Source organism: Oncorhynchus nerka, linkage group LG11, assembly GCF_034236695.1.
Source record: "Oncorhynchus nerka isolate Pitt River linkage group LG11, Oner_Uvic_2.0, whole genome shotgun sequence".
Classification (NCBI taxonomy): domain Eukaryota; kingdom Metazoa; phylum Chordata; class Actinopteri; order Salmoniformes; family Salmonidae; genus Oncorhynchus; species Oncorhynchus nerka.
Window position 1 is genome coordinate 11,191,421 of NC_088406.1, and position 20,203 is coordinate 11,211,623.

A 20,203-nucleotide genomic window follows, 5' to 3' on the forward strand; every position below is an offset into this window, starting at 1 on the left:
AGCTGGGCTTTATGGTAACTCTATAGCTGGGCTTCATGGTAACTCTATAGCTGGGCTTCATGGTAACTCTATAGCTGGGCTTTATGGTAACTCTATAGCTGGGCTTTATCGTAACTCTACAGCTGGGCTTTATGGTAACTCTGTAGCTGGGCTTCATGGTAACTCTATAGCTGGGATTTATGATAAGTCGCTCTGGATAAGAGCGTCTGCTAAATGACTTAAATGTCAATGTAAATGTAACTCTATAGCTGGGCTTTATGGTAACTCTATAGCTGGGCTTTACGGTAACTCAGTTCACCCCAGTGGGGCCGATAGCTGGGCTTTATGGTAACTCTATAGCTGGGCTTTATGGTAACTCTGTAGCTGGGCTTTATGGTAACTCTATAGCTGGGCTTTATGGTAACTCTATAGCTAGGCTTTACGGTAACTCAGTTCATCCCAGTGGTGCCGATAGCTGGGCTTTATGGTAACTCTATAGCTGGGCTTCATGGTAACTCTATAGCTGGGCTTCATGGTAACTCTATAGCTGGGCTTCATGGTAACTCTATAGCTGGGCTTCATGGTAACTCTATAGCTGGGCTTTATGGTAACTCTATAGCTGGGCTTTATCGTAACTCTACAGCTGGGCTTTATCGTAACTCTATAGCTGGGCTTCATGGTAACTCTATAGCTGGGCTTTATGGTAACTCTATAGCTGGGCTTCATGGTAACTCTATAGCTGGGATTTATGATAACTCTATAGCTGGGCTTTATGGTAACTCTATAGCTGGGCTTTATGGTAACTCTATAGCTGGGCTTTATGGTAACTCAGTTCACCCCAGTGGGGCCGATAGCTGGGCTTCATGGTCACTCTATAGCTGGGCTTTATGGTAACTCTATAGCTGGGCTTTTTGGTAACTCTATAGCTGGGCTTCATGGTAACTCAGTTCACCCCAGTGGGGCCGATAGATGGGCTTTATGGTAACTCTATAGCTGGGCTTTATGGTAACTCTATAGCTGGGCTTTATGGTAACTCTAATATTGGGTTTCATGGTAACTCTATAGCTGGGCTTTATGGTAACTCTAATATTGGGCTTCATGGTAACTCTATAGCTGGGTTTCATGGTAACTCTATAGCTGGGCTTTATGGTAACTCAGTTCACCCCAGTGGGGCCGATAGCTGGGCTTTATGGTAACTCTATAGCTGGGCTTTATGGTAACTCTAATATTGGGCTCCATGGTAACTCTATAGCTGGGTTTCATGGTAACTCTATAGCTGGGCTTTATGGTAACTCTATAGCTGGGCTTTATGGTAACTCTATAGCTGGGCTTTATGGTAACTCTATAGCTGGGCTTTATGGTAACTCTATAGCTGGGCTTTATCGTAACTCTATAGCTGGGCTTCATGGTAACTCTATAGCTGGGCTTTATGGTAACTCTATAGCTGGGCTTCATGGTAACTCTATAGCTGGGATTTATGGTAACTCTATAGCTGGGCTTTATGGTAACTCTATAGCTGGGCTTTATGGTAACTCTATAGCTGGGCTTTATGGTAACTCTATAGCTGGGCTTTACGGTAACTCAGTTCACCCCAGTGGGGCCGATAGCTGGGCTTTATGGTAACTCTATAGCTGGGCTTCATGGTAACTCTATAGCTGGGCTTCATGGTAACTCTATAGCTGGGCTTCATGGTAACTATATAGCTGGGCTTCATGGTAACTCTATAGCTGGGCTTCATGGTAACTCTATAGCTGGGCTTTATCGTAACTCTATAGCTGGGCTTCATGGTAACTCTATAGCTGGGCTTTATGGTAACTATATAGCTGGGCTTCATGGTAACGCTATAGCTGGGCTTCATGGTCACTCTATAGCTGGGCTTTATGTTAACTTTATAGCTGGGCTTTATGGTAACTCTATAGCTGGGCTTTTTGGTAACTCTATAGCTGGGCTTCATGGTAACTCTATAAATGGGCTTTATGGTACCTCTATAGCTGGGCTTTATGGTAACTCTATAGCTGGGCTTTACGGATACTCAGTTCACCCCAGTGGGGCCGATAGCTGGGCTTTATGGTAACTCTATAGCTGGGCTTTATGGTAACTCTGTAGCTGGGCTTTATGGTAACTCTATAGCTGGGCTTTATGGTAACTCTATAGCTGGGCTTTATGGTAACTCTATAGCTGGGCTTTATGGTAACTCTATAGCTGGGCTTTATGGTAACTCTATAGCTGGGCTTCATGGTAACTCTATAGCTGGGCTTTATGGTAACTCTATAGCTGGGCTTCATGGTAACTCTATAGCTGGGCTTTATGGTAACTCTATAGCTGGGCTTCATGGTAACTCTATAGCTGGGCTTTATGGTAACTCTATAGCTGGGCTTTATGGTAACTCTATAGCTGGGATTTATGGTAACTCTATAGCTGGGCTTTATGGTAACTCTATAGCTGGGCTTCATGGTAACTCTATAGCTGGGCTTTATGGTAACTCTATACCTGGGCTTCATGGTAACTCAGTTCACCCCAGTGGGGCCTTTTTCTGGGCTTTATGGTAACTCTATAGCTGGGCTTTATGGTAACTCTATAGCTGGGCTTTATGGTAACTCAGTTCACCCCAGTGGGGCCGATAGCTGGGCTTCATGGTCACTCTATAGCTGGGCTTTATGGTAACTCTATAGCTGGGCTTTTTGGTAACTCTATAGCTGGGCTTTACGGTAACTCAGTTCACCCCAGTGGGGCCGATAGCTGGGCTTTATGGTAACTCTATAGCTGGGCTTTTTGGTAACTCTATAGCTGGGCTTCATGGTAACTCAGTTCACCCCAGTGGGGCCGATAGATGGGCTTTATGGTAACTCTATAGCTGGGCTTTATGGTAACTCTATAGCTGGGCTTTATGGTAACTCTAATATTGGGCTCCATGGTAACTCTATAGCTGGGTTTCATGGTAACTCTATAGCTGGGCTTTATGGTAACTCTATAGCTGGGCTTTATGGTAACTCAGTTCACCCCAGTGGGGCCGATAGCTGGGCTTTATGGTAACTCTATAGCTGGGCTTTATGGTAACTCTAATATTGGGCTCCATGGTAACTCTATAGCTGGGTTTCATGGTAACTCTATAGCTGGGCTTTATGGTAACTCTATAGCTGGGCTTTATGGTAACTTTATAGCTGGGCTTTATGGTAACTCTATAGCTGGGCTTTATGGTAACTCTATAGCTGGGCTTTATGGTAACTCTATAGCTGGGCTTCATGGTAACTCTATAGCTGGGATTTATGGTAACTCTATAGCTGGGCTTCATGGTAACTCAGTTCACCCCAGTGGGGCCGATAGCTGGGCTTTATGGTAACTCTATAGCTGGGCTTTATGGTAACTCTATAGCTGGGCTTTATGGTAACTCTATAGCTGGGCTTTATGGTAACCCTATAGCTGGGCTTTACGGTAACTCAGTTCACCTCAGTGGTGCCGATAGCTGGGCTTTATGGTAACTCTATAGCTGGGCTTCATGGTAACTCTATAGCTGGGCTTCATGGTAACTCTATAGCTGGGCTTCATGGTAACTCTATAGCTGGGCTTCATGGTAACTCTATAGCTGGGCTTTATGGTAACTCTATAGCTGGGCTTTATCGTAACTCTACAGCTGGGCTTTATCGTAACTCTATAGCTGGGCTTCATGGTAACTCTATAGCTGGGCTTTATGGTAACTCTATAGCTGGGCTTCATGGTAACTCTATAGCTGGGATTTATGATAACTCTATAGCTGGGCTTTATGGTAACTCTATAGCTGGGCTTTATGGTAACTCTATAGCTGGGCTTTATGGTAACTCTATAGCTGGGCTTTACGGTAACTCAGTTCACCCCAGTGGTGCCGATAGCTGGGCTTTATGGTAACTCTATAGCTGGGTTTCATGGTAACTCTATAGCTGGGCTTTATGGTAACTCTATAGCTGGGCTTTATGGTAACTTTATAGCTGGGCTTTATGGTAACTCTATAGCTGGGCTTTATGGTAACTCTATAGCTGGGCTTTATGGTAACTCTATAGCTGGGCTTCATGGTAACTCTATAGCTGGGATTTATGGTAACTCTATAGCTGGGCTTCATGGTAACTCAGTTCACCCCAGTGGGGCCGATAGCTGGGCTTTATGGTAACTCTATAGCTGGGCTTTATGGTAACTCTATAGCTGGGCTTTATGGTAACTCTATAGCTGGGCTTTATGGTAACCCTATAGCTGGGCTTTACGGTAACTCAGTTCACCTCAGTGGTGCCGATAGCTGGGCTTTATGGTAACTCTATAGCTGGGCTTCATGGTAACTCTATAGCTGGGCTTCATGGTAACTCTATAGCTGGGCTTCATGGTAACTCTATAGCTGGGCTTCATGGTAACTCTATAGCTGGGCTTTATGGTAACTCTATAGCTGGGCTTTATCGTAACTCTACAGCTGGGCTTTATCGTAACTCTATAGCTGGGCTTCATGGTAACTCTATAGCTGGGCTTTATGGTAACTCTATAGCTGGGCTTCATGGTAACTCTATAGCTGGGATTTATGATAACTCTATAGCTGGGCTTTATGGTAACTCTATAGCTGGGCTTTATGGTAACTCTATAGCTGGGCTTTATGGTAACTCTATAGCTGGGCTTTACGGTAACTCAGTTCACCCCAGTGGTGCCGATAGCTGGGCTTTATGGTAACTCTATAGCTGGGCTTCATGGTAACTCTATAGCTGGGCTTCATGGTAACTCTATAGCTGGGCTTTATCGTAACTCTACAGCTGGGCTTTATGGTAACTCTATAGCTGGGCTTCATGGTAACTCTATAGCTGGGATTTATGATAAGTCGCTCTGGATAAGAGCGTCTGCTAAATGACTTAAATGTCAATGTAAATGTAACTCTATAGCTGGGCTTTATGGTAACTCTATAGCTGGGCTTTACGGTAACTCAGTTCACCCCAGTGGGGCCGATAGCTGGGCTTTATGGTAACTCTATAGCTGGGCTTTATGGTAACTCTGTAGCTGGGCTTTATGGTAACTCTATAGCTGGGCTTTATGGTAACTCTATAGCTGGGCTTTATGGTAACTCTATAGCTGGGCTTTATGGTAACTCTATAGCTGGGCTTTATGGTAACTCTATAGCTGGGCTTTATGGTAACTCTATAGCTGGGCTTTATGGTAACTCTATAGCTGGGCTTTATGGTAACTCTATAGCTGGGCTTTATGGTAACTCTATAGCTGGGCTTTATGGTAACTCTATAGCTGGACTTTATGGTAACTCTATAGCTGGGATTTATGGTAACTCTATAGCTGGGCTTTATGGTAACTATAGCTGGGCTTCATGGTAAATCTATAGCTGGGCTTTATGGTAACTCTATAGCTGGGCTTCATGGTAACTCTATAGCTGGGCTTTATGGTAACTCTATAGCTGGGCTTTATGGTAACTCTATAGCTGGGCTTCATGGTAACTCTATAGCTGGGCTTCATGGTAACTCTATAGCTGGGCTTTATGGTAACTCTATAGCTGGGCTTTATCGTAACTCTACAGCTGGGCTTTATGGTAACTCTGTAGCTGGGCTTCATGGTAACTCTATAGCTGGGATTTATGATAAGTCGCTCTGGATAAGAGCGTCTGCTAAATGACTTAAATGTCAATGTAAATGTAACTCTATAGCTGGGCTTTATGGTAACTCTATAGCTGGGCTTTGCGGTAACTCAGTTCACCCCAGTGGGGCCGATAGCTGGGCTTTATGGTAACTCTATAGCTGGGCTTTATGGTAACTCTGTAGCTGGGCTTTATGGTAACTCTATAGCTGGGCTTTATGGTAACTCTATAGCTAGGCTTTACGGTAACTCAGTTCATCCCAGTGGTGCCGATAGCTGGGCTTTATGGTAACTCTATAGCTGGGCTTCATGGTAACTCTATAGCTGGGCTTCATGGTAACTCTATAGCTGGGCTTCATGGTAACTCTATAGCTGGGCTTCATGGTAACTCTATAGCTGGGCTTTATGGTAACTCTATAGCTGGGCTTTTTCGTAACTCTACAGCTGGGCTTTATCGTAACTCTATAGCTGGGCTTCATGGTAACTCTATAGCTGGCCTTTATGGTAACTCTATAGCTGGGCTTCATGGTAACTCTATAGCTGGGATTTATGATAACTCTATAGCTGGGCTTTATGGTAACTCTATAGCTGGGCTTTATGGTAACTCTATAGCTGGGCTTTATGGTAACTCAGTTCACCCCAGTGGGGCCGATAGCTGGGCTTCATGGTCACTCTATAGCTGGGCTTTATGGTAACTCTATAGCTGGGCTTTTTGGTAACTCTATAGCTGGGCTTCATGGTAACTCAGTTCACCCCAGTGGGGCCGATAGATGGGCTTTATGGTAACTCTATAGCTGGGCTTTATGGTAACTCTATAGCTGGGCTTTATGGTAACTCTAATATTGGGTTTCATGGTAACTCTATAGCTGGGCTTTATGGTAACTCTAATATTGGGCTTCATGGTAACTCTATAGCTGGGTTTCATGGTAACTCTATAGCTGGGCTTTATGGTAACTCAGTTCACCCCAGTGGGGCCGATAGCTGGGCTTTATGGTAACTCTATAGCTGGGCTTTATGGTAACTCTAATATTGGGCTCCATGGTAACTCTATAGCTGGGTTTCATGGTAACTCTATAGCTGGGCTTTATGGTAACTCTATAGCTGGGCTTTATGGTAACTCTATAGCTGGGCTTTATGGTAACTCTATAGCTGGGCTTTATGGTAACTCTATAGCTGGGCTTTATCGTAACTCTATAGCTGGGCTTCATGGTAACTCTATAGCTGGGCTTTATGGTAACTCTATAGCTGGGCTTCATGGTAACTCTATAGCTGGGATTTATGGTAACTCTATAGCTGGGCTTTATGGTAACTCTATAGCTGGGCTTTATGGTAACTCTATAGCTGGGCTTTATGGTAACTCTATAGCTGGGCTTTACGGTAACTCAGTTCACCCCAGTGGGGCCGATAGCTGGGCTTTATGGTAACTCTATAGCTGGGCTTCATGGTAACTCTATAGCTGGGCTTCATGGTAACTCTATAGCTGGGCTTCATGGTAACTCTATAGCTGGGCTTCATGGTAACTCTATAGCTGGGCTTCATGGTAACTCTATAGCTGGGCTTCATGGTAACTCTATAGCTGGGCTTCATGGTAACTCTATAGCTGGGCTTTATGGTAACTATATAGCTGGGCTTCATGGTAACTCTATAGCTGGGCTTCATGGTCACTCTATAGCTGGGCTTTATGTTAACTTTATAGCTGGGCTTTATGGTAACTCTATAGCTGGGCTTTTTGGTAACTCTATAGCTGGGCTTCATGGTAACTCTATAAATGGGCTTTATGGTACCTCTATAGCTGGGCTTTATGGTAACTCTATAGCTGGGCTTTACGGATACTCAGTTCACCCCAGTGGGGCCGATAGCTGGGCTTTATGGTAACTCTATAGCTGGGCTTTATGGTAACTCTGTAGCTGGGCTTTATGGTAACTCTATAGCTGGGCTTTATGGTAACTCTATAGCTGGGCTTTATGGTAACTCTATAGCTGGGCTTTATGGTAACTCTATAGCTGGGCTTTATGGTAACTCTATAGCTGGGCTTCATGGTAACTCTATAGCTGGGCTTTATGGTAACTCTATAGCTGGGCTTCATGGTAACTCTATAGCTGGGCTTTATCGTAACTCTATAGCTGGGCTTCATGGTAACTCTATAGCTGGGCTTTATGGTAACTCTATAGCTGGGCTTCATGGTAACTCTATAGCTGGGATTTATGGTAACTCTATAGCTGGGCTTTATGGTAACTCTATAGCTGGGCTTTATGGTAACTCTATAGCTGGGCTTTATGGTAACTCTATAGCTGGGCTTTACGGTAACTCAGTTCACCCCAGTGGGGCCGATAGCTGGGCTTTATGGTAACTCTATAGCTGGGCTTCATGGTAACTCTATAGCTGGGCTTCATGGTAACTCTATAGCTGGGCTTCATGGTAACTCTATAGCTGGGCTTCATGGTAACTCTATAGCTGGGCTTCATGGTAACTCTATAGCTGGGCTTTATCGTAACTCTATAGCTGGGCTTCATGGTAACTCTATAGCTGGGCTTTATGGTAACTATATAGCTGGGCTTCATGGTAACTCTATAGCTGGGCTTCATGGTCACTCTATAGCTGGGCTTTATGTTAACTTTATAGCTGGGCTTTATGGTAACTCTATAGCTGGGCTTTATGGTAACTCTATAGCTGGGCTTCATGGTAACTCTATAGCTGGGCTTTATGGTAACTCTATACCTGGGCTTCATGGTAACTCAGTTCACCCCAGTGGGGCCTTTTTCTGGGCTTTATGGTAACTCTATAGCTGGGCTTTATGGTAACTCTATAGCTGGGCTTTATGGTAACTCAGTTCACCCCAGTGGGGCCGATAGCTGGGCTTCATGGTCACTCTATAGCTGGGCTTTATGGTAACTCTATAGCTGGGCTTTTTGGTAACTCTATAGCTGGGCTTTACGGTAACTCAGTTCACCCCAGTGGGGCCGATAGCTGGGCTTTATGGTAACTCTATAGCTGGGCTTTTTGGTAACTCTATAGCTGGGCTTCATGGTAACTCAGTTCACCCCAGTGGGGCCGATAGATGGGCTTTATGGTAACTCTATAGCTGGGCTTTATGGTAACTCTATAGCTGGGCTTTATGGTAACTCTAATATTGGGCTCCATGGTAACTCTATAGCTGGGTTTCATGGTAACTCTATAGCTGGGCTTTATGGTAACTCTATAGCTGGGCTTTATGGTAACTCAGTTCACCCCAGTGGGGCCGATAGCTGGGCTTTATGGTAACTCTATAGCTGGGCTTTATGGTAACTCTATAGCTGGGCTTTATGGTAACTCTAATATTGGGCTCCATGGTAACTCTATAGCTGGGTTTCATGGTAACTCTATAGCTGGGCTTTATGGTAACTCTATAGCTGGGCTTTATGGTAACTTTATAGCTGGGCTTTATGGTAACTCTATAGCTGGGCTTTATGGTAACTCTATAGCTGGGCTTTATCGTAACTCTATAGCTGGGCTTCATGGTAACTCTATAGCTGGGCTTTATGGTAACTCTATAGCTGGGCTTCATGGTAACTCTATAGCTGGGATTTATGGTAACTCTATAGCTGGGCTTCATGGTAACTCAGTTCACCCCAGTGGGGCCTTTTGCTGGGCTTTATGGTAACTCTATAACTGTGCTTTATGGTAACTCTATAGCTGGGCTTTATGGTAACTCAGTTCACCCCAGTGGGGCCGATAGCTGGGCTTCATGGTCACTCTATAGCTGGGCTTTATGGTAACTCTATAGCTGGGCTTTTGGTAACTCTATAGCTGGGCTTTACGGTAACTCAGTTCACCCCAGTGGGGCCGATAGCTGGGCTTTATGGTAACTCTATAGCTGGGCTTTTTGGAAACTCTATAGCTGGGCTTCATGGTAACTCAGTTCACCCCAGTGGGGCCGATAGATGGGCTTTATGGTAACTCTATAGCTGGGCCTTATGGTAACTCTATAGCTGGGCTTTATGGTAACTATAGCTGGGCTTTATGGTAACTCTATAGCTGGGCTTTATGGTAACTCTAATATTGGGCTTCATGGTAACTCTATAGCTGGGTTTCATGGTAACTCTATAGCTGGGTTTCATGGTAACTCTATAGCTGGGCTTTATGGTAACTCTATAGCTGGGCTTTATGGTAACTCAGTTCACCCCAGTGGGGCCGATAGCTGGGCTTTATGGTAACTCTATAGCTGGGCTTTATGGTAACTCTAATATTGGGCTCCATGGTAACTCTATAGCTGGGTTTCATGGTAACTCTATAGCTGGGCTTTATGGTAACTCTATAGCTGGGCTTTATGGTAACTCTATAGCTGGGCTTTATGGTAACTCTATAGCTGGGCTTTATGGTAACTCTATAGCTGGGCTTTATGGTAACTATAGCTGGGCTTTATGGTAACTCTATAGCTGGGATTTATGGTAACTCTATAGCTGGGCTTTATGGTAACTCTATAGCTGGGCTTTATGGTAACTCTATAGCTGGGCTTCATGGTAACTCTATAGCTGGGCTTTATGGTAACTCTATAGCTGGGCTTCATGGTAACTCTATAGCTGGGCTTTATCGTAACTCTATAGCTGGGCTTCATGGTAACTCTATAGCTGGGCTTTATGGTAACTCTATAGCTGGGCTTCATGGTAACTCTATAGCTGGGATTTATGGTAACTCTATAGCTGGGCTTTATGGTAACTCTATAGCTGGGCTTTATGGTAACTCTATAGCTGGGCTTTATGGTAACTCTATAGCTGGGCTTTACGGTAACTCAGTTCACCCCAGTGGGGCCGATAGCTGGGCTTTATGGTAACTCTATAGCTGGGCTTCATGGTAACTCTATAGCTGGGCTTCATGGTAACTCTATAGCTGGGCTTCATGGTAACTCTATAGCTGGGCTTCATGGTAACTCTATAGCTGGGCTTCATGGTAACTCTATAGCTGGGCTTTATCGTAACTCTATAGCTGGGCTTCATGGTAACTCTATAGCTGGGCTTTATGGTAACTATATAGCTGGGCTTCATGGTAACTCTATAGCTGGGCTTCATGGTCACTCTATAGCTGGGCTTTATGTTAACTTTATAGCTGGGCTTTATGGTAACTCTATAGCTGGGCTTTATGGTAACTCTATAGCTGGGCTTCATGGTAACTCTATAGCTGGGCTTTATGGTAACTCTATACCTGGGCTTCATGGTAACTCAGTTCACCCCAGTGGGGCCTTTTCTGGGCTTTATGGTAACTCTATAGCTGGGCTTTATGGTAACTCTATAGCTGGGCTTTATGGTAACTCAGTTCACCCCAGTGGGGCCGATAGCTGGGCTTCATGGTCACTCTATAGCTGGGCTTTATGGTAACTCTATAGCTGGGCTTTTTGGTAACTCTATAGCTGGGCTTTACGGTAACTCAGTTCACCCCAGTGGGGCCGATAGCTGGGCTTTATGGTAACTCTATAGCTGGGCTTTTTGGTAACTCTATAGCTGGGCTTCATGGTAACTCAGTTCACCCCAGTGGGGCCGATAGATGGGCTTTATGGTAACTCTATAGCTGGGCTTTATGGTAACTCTATAGCTGGGCTTTATGGTAACTCTAATATTGGGCTCCATGGTAACTCTATAGCTGGGTTTCATGGTAACTCTATAGCTGGGCTTTATGGTAACTCTATAGCTGGGCTTTATGGTAACTCAGTTCACCCCAGTGGGGCCGATAGCTGGGCTTTATGGTAACTCTATAGCTGGGCTTTATGGTAACTCTATAGCTGGGCTTTATGGTAACTCTATATTGGGCTCCATGGTAACTCTATAGCTGGGTTTCATGGTAACTCTATAGCTGGGCTTTATGGTAACTCTATAGCTGGGCTTTATGGTAACTTTATAGCTGGGCTTTATGGTAACTCTATAGCTGGGCTTTATGGTAACTCTATAGCTGGGCTTTATCGTAACTCTATAGCTGGGCTTCATGGTAACTCTATAGCTGGGCTTTATGGTAACTCTATAGCTGGGCTTCATGGTAACTCTATAGCTGGGATTTATGGTAACTCTATAGCTGGGCTTCATGGTAACTCAGTTCACCCCAGTGGGGCCTTTTGCTGGGCTTTATGGTAACTCTATAACTGTGCTTTATGGTAACTCTATAGCTGGGCTTTATGGTAACTCAGTTCACCCCAGTGGGGCCGATAGCTGGGCTTCATGGTCACTCTATAGCTGGGCTTTATGGTAACTCTATAGCTGGGCTTTTTGGTAACTCTATAGCTGGGCTTTACGGTAACTCAGTTCACCCCAGTGGGGCCGATAGCTGGGCTTTATGGTAACTCTATAGCTGGGCTTTTTGGAAACTCTATAGCTGGGCTTCATGGTAACTCAGTTCACCCCAGTGGGGCCGATAGATGGGCTTTATGGTAACTCTATAGCTGGGCCTTATGGTAACTCTATAGCTGGGCTTTATGGTAACTATAGCTGGGCTTTATGGTAACTCTATAGCTGGGCTTTATGGTAACTCTAATATTGGGCTTCATGGTAACTCTATAGCTGGGTTTCATGGTAACTCTATAGCTGGGTTTCATGGTAACTCTATAGCTGGGCTTTATGGTAACTCTATAGCTGGGCTTTATGGTAACTCAGTTCACCCCAGTGGGGCCGATAGCTGGGCTTTATGGTAACTCTATAGCTGGGCTTTATGGTAACTCTAATATTGGGCTCCATGGTAACTCTATAGCTGGGTTTCATGGTAACTCTATAGCTGGGCTTTATGGTAACTCTATAGCTGGGCTTTATGGTAACTCTATAGCTAGGCTTTATGGTAACTCTATAGCTGGGCTTTATGGTAACTCTATAGCTGGGCTTTATGGTAACTATAGCTGGGCTTTATGGTAACTCTATAGCTGGGATTTATGGTAACTCTATAGCTGGGCTTCATGGTAACTCTATAGCTGGGCTTTATGGTAACTATAGCTGGGCTTTATGGTAACTCTATAGCTGGGATTTATGGTAACTCTATAGCTGGGCTTCATGTTAACTCTATAGCTGGGCTTTATGGTAACTCTATAGCTGGGCTTCATGGTAAATCTATAGCTGGGCTTTATGGTAACTCTATAGCTGGGTTTCATGGTAACTCTATAGCTGGGCTTTATGGTAACTCTATAGCTGGGCTTTATGGTAACTCTATAGCTGGGCTTTATGGTAACTCTATAGCTGAGCTTCATGGTAACTCTATAGCTGGGATTTATGGTAACTCTATAGCTGGACTTTATGGTAACTCTATAGCTGGGCTTTATGGTAACTCTATAGCTGGGCTTTATGGTAACTCTATAGCTGGGCTTTACGGTAACTCAGTTCACCCCAGTGGTGCCGATAGCTGGGCTTTATGGTAACTCTATAGCTGGGCTTCATGGTAACTCTATAGCTGGGCTTCATGGTAACTCTATAGCTGGGCTTCATGGTAACTCTATAGCTGGGCTTTATGGTAACTCTATAGCTGGGCTTTATCGTAACTCTACAGCTGGGCTTTATGGTAACTCTATACCTGGGCTTCATGGTAACTCTATAGCTGGGATTTATGATAAGTCGCTCTGGATAAGAGCGTCTGCTAAATGACTTAAATGTCAATGTAAATGTAACTCTATAGCTGGGCTTTATGGTAACTCTATAGCTGGGCTTTACGGTAACTCAGTTCACCCCAGTGGGGCCGATAGCTGGGCTTTATGGTAACTCTATAGCTGGGCTTTATGGTAACTCTGTAGCTGGGCTTTATGGTAACTCTATAGCTGGGCTTTATGGTAACTCTATAGCTGGGCTTTATGGTAACTCTATAGCTGGGCTTTATGGTAACTCTATAGCTGGGCTTTATGGTAACTCTATAGCTGGGCTTTATGGTAACTCTATAGCTGGGCTTTATGGTAACTCTATAGCTGGGCTTTATGGTAACTCTATAGCTGGGCTTTATGGTAACTCTATAGCTGGGATTTATGGTAACTCTATAGCTGGGATTTATGGTAACTCTATAGCTGGGCTTTATGGTAACTCTATAGCTGGGCTTCATGGTAACTCTATAGCTGGGCTTTATGGTAACTCTATAGCTGGGCTTCATGGTAACTCAGTTCACCCCAGTGGGGCCTTTTGCTGGGCTTTATGGTAACTCTATAGCTGGGCTTTATGGTAACTCTATAGCTGGGCTTTATGGTAACTCAGTTCACCCCAGTGGGGCCGATAGCTGGGCTTCATGGTCACTCTATAGCTGGGCTTTATGGTAACTCTATAGCTGGGCTTTATGGTAACTCTATAGCTGGGCTTTATCGTAACTCTATAGCTGGGCTTCATGGTAACTCTATAGCTGGGCTTTATGGTAACTCTATAGCTGGGCTTCATGGTAACTCTATAGCTGGGCTTTATGGTAACTCTATAGCTGGGCTTTATGGTAACTCTATAACTGGGCTTTATGGTAACTCTATAGCTGGGCTTTATGGTAACTCTATAGCTGGGCTTTACGGTAACTCAGTTCACCCCAGTGGTGCCGATAGCTGGGCTTTATGGTAACTCTATAGCTGGGCTTCATGGTAACTCTATAGCTGGGCTTTATGGTAACTCTATAGCTGGGCTTTACGGTAACTCAGTTCACCCCAGTGGTGCCGATAGCTGGGCTTCATGGTAACTCTATAGCTGGGCTTCATGGTAACTCTATAGCTGGGCTTCATGGTAACTCTATAGCTGGGCTTCATGGTAACTCTATAGCTGGGCTTTATGGTAACTCTATAGCTGGGATTTATCGTAACTCTACAGCTGGGCTTTATCGTAACTCTATAGCTGGGCTTCATGGTAACTCTATAGCTGGGCTTTATGGGAACTCTATAGCTGGGCTTTATGGTAACTTTATAGCTGGGCTTTATGGTAACTCTATAGCTGGGCTTTATGGTAACTCTATAGCTGGGCTTTATCGTAACTCTATAGCTGGGCTTCATGGTAACTCTATAGCTGGGCTTTATGGTAACTCTATAGCTGGGCTTTATGGTAACTCTATAGCTGGGCTTTATGGTAACTCTATAGCTGGGCTTTATGGTACCTCTATAGCTGGGCTTTATGGTAACTCTATAGCTGGGCTTTACGATAACTCAGTTCACCCCAGTGGTGCCGATAGCTGGGCTTTATGGTAACTCTATAGCTGGGCTTCATGGTAACTCTATAGCTGGGCTTTATGGTAACTCTATAGCTGGGCTTTACGGTAACTCAGTTCACCCCAGTGGTGCCGATAGCTGGGCTTTATGGTAACTCTATAGCTGGGCTTCATGGTAACTCTATAGCTGGGCTTCATGGTAACTCTATAGCTGGGCTTCATGGTAACTCTATAGCTGGGCTTTATGGTAACTCTATAGCTGGGATTTATCGTAACTCTACAGCTGGGCTTTATCGTAACTCTATAGCTGGGCTTCATGGTAACTCTATAGCTGGGCTTTATGGGAACTCTATAGCTGGGCTTTATGGTAACTTTATAGCTGGGCTTTATGGTAACTCTATAGCTGGGCTTTATGGTAACTCTATAGCTGGGCTTTATCGTAACTCTATAGCTGGGCTTCATGGTAACTCTATAGCTGGGCTTTATGGTAACTCTATAGCTGGGCTTCATGGTAACTCTATAGCTGGGATTTATGGTAACTCTGTAGCTGGGCTTCATGGTAACTCAGTTCACCCCAGTGGGGCCTTTTGCTGGGCTTTATGGTAACTCTATAACTGGGCTTCATGGTCACTCTATAGCTGGGCTTTATGGTAACTCTATAGCTGGGCTTTTTGGTAACTCTATAGCTGGGCTTTACGGTAACTCAGTTCACCCCAGTGGGGCCGATAGCTGGGCTTTATGGTAACTCTATAGCTGGGCTTTTTGGAAACTCTATAGCTGGGCTTCATGGTAACTCAGTTCACCCCAGTGGGGCCGATAGATGGGCTTTATGGTAACTCTATAGCTGGGCCTTATGGTAACTCTATAGCTGGGCTTTATGGTAACTATAGCTGGGCTTTATGGTAACTCTATAGCTGGGCTTTATGGTAACTCTAATATTGGGCTTCATGGTAACTCTATAGCTGGGTTTCATGGTAACTCTATAGCTGGGTTTCATGGTAACTCTATAGCTGGGCTTTATGGTAACTCTATAGCTGGGCTTTATGGTAACTCAGTTCACCCCAGTGGGGCCGATAGCTGGGCTTTATGGTAACTCTATAGCTGGGCTTTATGGTAACTCTAATATTGGGCTCCATGGTAACTCTATAGCTGGGTTTCATGGTAACTCTATAGCTGGGCTTTATGGTAACTCTATAGCTGGGCTTTATGGTTACTCTATAGCTAGGCTTTATGGTAACTCTATAGCTGGGCTTTATGGTAACTCTATAGCTGGGCTTTATGGTAACTATAGCTGGGCTTTATGGTAACTCTATAGCTGGGATTTATGGTAACTCTATAGCTGGGCTTCATGGTAACTCTATAGCTGGGCTTTATGGTAACTCTATAGCTGGGCTTCATGGTAACTCTATAGCTGGGCTTTATGGTAACTCTATAGCTGGGCTTTATGGTAACTCTATAGCTGGGCTTTATGGTAACTCTATAGCTGGGCTTCATGGTAACTCTATAGCTGGGCTTTATGGTAACTCTATAGCTGGGCTTCATGGTAACTCAGTTCACCCCAGTGGGGCCTTTTGCTGGGCTTTATGGTAACTCTATAGCTGGGCTTTATGGTAACTCTATAGCTGGGCTTTATGGTAACTCAGTTCACCCCAGTGGGGCCGATAGCTGGGCTTCATGGTCACTCTATAGCTGGGCTTTATGGTAACTCTATAGCTGGGCTTTATGGTAACTCTATAGCTGGGCTTTATGGTAACTCTATAGCTGGGCTTCATGGTAACTCTATAGCTGGGCTTTATGGTAACTCTATAGCTGGGCTTTATGGTAACTCTCTAATATTGGGCTTCATGGTAACTCTATAGCTGGGTTTCATGGTAACTCTATAGCTGGGTTTCATGGTAACTCTATAGCTCGGCTTTATGGTAACTCTATAGCTGGGCTTTATGGTAACTCAGTTCACCCCAGTGGGGCCGATAGCTGGGCTTTATGGTAACTCTATAGCTGGGCTTTATGGTAACTCTAATATTGGGCTCCATGGTAACTCTATAGCTGGGTTTCATGGTAACTCTATAGCTGGGCTTTATGGTAACTCTATAGCTGGGCTTTATGGTAACTCTATAGCTGGGCTTTATGGTAACTCTATAGCTGAGCTTCATGGTAACTCTATAGCTGGGATTTATGGTAACTCTATAGCTGGACTTTATGGTAACTCTATAGCTGGGCTTTATGGTAACTCTATAGCTGGGCTTTATGGTAACTCTATAGCTGGGCTTCATGGTAACTCTATAGCTGGGCTTCATGGTAACTCTATAGCTGGGCTTCATGGTAACTCTATAGCTGGGCTTTATGGTAACTCAGTTCACCCCAGTGGGCTTTATTTCTACAGCTGGGCTTTATGGTAACTCTATACCTGGGCTTTATGGTAACTCTATAGCTGGGATTTATGATAACTCAGTTCATAAGAGCGTCTGCTAAATGACTTAAATGTCAATGTAAATGTAACTCTATAGCTGGGCTTTTTGGTAACTCTATAGCTGGTCTTTACGGTAACTCAGTTCACCCCAGTGGGGCCGATAGCTGGGCTTTATGGTAACTCTATAGCTGGGCTTTTTGGTAACTCTATAGCTGGGCTTCATGGTAACTCAGTTCACCCCAGTGGGGCCGATAGCTGGGCTTTATGGTAACTCTATAGCTGGGCTTTATGGTAACTCTATAGCTGGGCTTTATGGTAACTCTATAGCTAGGCGTTATGGTAACTCTATAGCTGGGCTTTATGGTAACTCTATAGCTGGGCTTTATGGTAACTCTAATATTGGGCTCCATGGTAACTCTATAGCTGGGTTTCATGGTAACTCTATAGCTGGGCTTTATGGTAACTCTATAGCTGGGCTTTATGGTAACTCTATAGCTGGGCTTTATGGTAACTCTATAGCTGGGCTTTATGGTAACTCTATAGCTGGGCTTTACGGTAACTCAGTTCACCCCAGTGGGGCCGATAGCTGGGCTTTATGGTAACTCTATAGCTGGGCTTCATGGTAACTCTATAGCTGGGCTTCATGGTAACTCTATAGCTGGGCTTCATGGTAACTCTATAGCTGGGCTTCATGGTAACTCTATAGCTGGGCTTTATGGTAACTCTATAGCTGGGCTTTATCGTAACTCTACAGCTGGGCTTTATCGTAAATCTATAGCTGGGCTTCATGGTAACTCTATAGCTGGGCTTTATGGTAACTCTATAGCTGGGCTTCATGGTAACTCTATAGCTGGGATTTATGGTAACTCTATAGCTGGGCTTTATGGTAACTCTATAGCTGGGCTTTATGGTAACTCTATAGCTGGGCTTTATGGTAACTCTATAGCTGGGCTTTACGGTAACTCAGTTCACCCCAGTGGGGCCGATAGCAGGGCTTTATGGTAACTCTATAGCTGGGCTTCATGGTAACTCTATAGCTGGGCTTCATGGTAACTCTATAGCTGGGCTTCATGGTAACTCTATAGCTGGGCTTCATGGTAACTCTATAGCTGGGCTTTATGGTAACTCTATAGCTGGGCTTTATGGTAACTCTAATATTGGGCTTCATGGTAACTCTATAGCTGGGTTTCATGGTAACTCTATAGCTGGGCTTTATGGTAACTCTATAGCTGGGCTTTATGGTAACTCAGTTCACCCCAGTGGGGCCGATAGCTGGGCTTTATGGTAACTCTAATATTGGGCTCCATGGTAACTCTATAGCTGGGTTTCATGGTAACTCTATAGCTGGGATTTATGGTAACTCTATAGCTGGGCTTTATGGTAACTCTATAGCTGGGCTTTATGGTAACTCTATAGCTGGGCTTTATGGTAACTCTATAGCTGGGCTTTACGGTAACTCAGTTCACCCCAGTGGGGCCGATAGCTGGGCTTTATGGTAACTCTATAGCTGGGCTTCATGGTAACTCTATAGCTGGGCTTCATGGTAACTCTATAGCTGGGCTTCATGGTAACTCTATAGCTGGGCTTCATGGTAACTCTATAGCTGGGCTTTATGGTAACTCTATAGCTGGGCTTTATGGTAACTCTAATATTGGGCTTCATGGTAACTCTATAGCTGGGTTTCATGGTAACTCTATAGCTGGGCTTTATGGTAACTCTATAGCTGGGCTTTATGGTAACTCTAATATTGGGCTTCATGGTAACTCTATAGCTGGGTTTCATGGTAACTCTATAGCTGGGCTTTATGGTAACTCAGTTCACCCCAGTGGGGCCGATAACTGGAATTTATGGTAACTCTAATATTGGGCTCCATGGTAACTCTATAGCTGGGTTTCATGGTAACTCTATAGCTGGGCTTTATGGTAACTCTATAGCTGGGCTTTATGGTAACTCTATAGCTGGGCTTTATGGTAACTCTATAGCTGGGCTTTATGGTACCTCTATAGCTGGGCTTTACGGTAACTCAGTTCACCCCAGTGGGGCCGATAGCTGGGCTTTATGGTAACTCTAATATTGGGCTCCATGGTAACTCTATAGCTGGGTTTCATGGTAACTCTATAGCTGGGCTTTATGGTAACTCTATAGCTGGTCTTTATGGTAACTCTATAGCTGGGCTTTATGGTAACTCTATAGCTGGGCTTTATGGTAACTCTATAGCTGGGCTTCATGGTAACTCTATAGCTGGGCTTCATGGTAACTCTATAGCTGGGCTTCATGGTAACTCTATAGCTGGGCTTCATGGTAACTCTATAGCTGGGCTTTATCGTAACTCTATAGCTGGGCTTCATGGTAACTCTACAGCTGGGCTTTATGGTAACTCTATAGCTGGGCTTCATGGTAACTCTATAGCTGGGATTTATGGTAACTCTATAGCTGGGCTTTATGGTAACTCTATAGCTGGGCTTTATGGTAACTCTATAGCTGGGCTTTATGGTAACTCTATAGCTGGGCTTTACGGTAACTCAGTTCACCCCAGTGGGGCCGATAGCTGGGCTTTATGGTAACTCTATAGCTGGGCTTCATGGTAACTCTATAGCTGGGCTTTATGGTAACTCTATAGCTGGGCTTTATGGTAACGCTAATATTGGGCTTCATGGTAACTCTATAGCTGGGTTTCATGGTAACTCTATAGCTGGGCTTTATGGTAACTCTATAGCTGGGCTTTATGGTAACTCAGTTCACCCCAGTGGGGCCGATAGCTGGGCTTTATGGTAACTCTAATATTGGGCTCCATGGTAACTCTATAGCTGGGTTTCATGGTAACTCTATAGCTGGGCTTTATGGTAACTCTATAGCTGGGCTTTATGGTAACTCTATAGCTGGGCTTTATGGTAACTCTATAGCTGGACTTTATGGTAACTCTAATATTGGGCTTCATGGTAACTCTATAGCTGGGTTTCATGGTAACTCTATAGCTGGGCTTTATGGTAACTCAGTTCACCCCAGTGGGGCCGATAGCTGGGCTTTATGGTAACTCTAATATTGGGCTCCATGGTAACTCTATAGCTGGGTTTCATGGTAACTCTATAGCTGGGCTTTATGGTAACTCTATAGCTGGGCTTTATGGTA

General features: G+C 44.4%; 1 protein-coding gene across 1 annotated transcript in view; it reads left to right on the forward strand.

The window, feature by feature from the left end:
* Positions 1-20,203, forward strand: part of LOC115115214 (rho guanine nucleotide exchange factor 26-like) — a 126,992-nt gene that overhangs the window by 72,615 nt on the left and 34,174 nt on the right.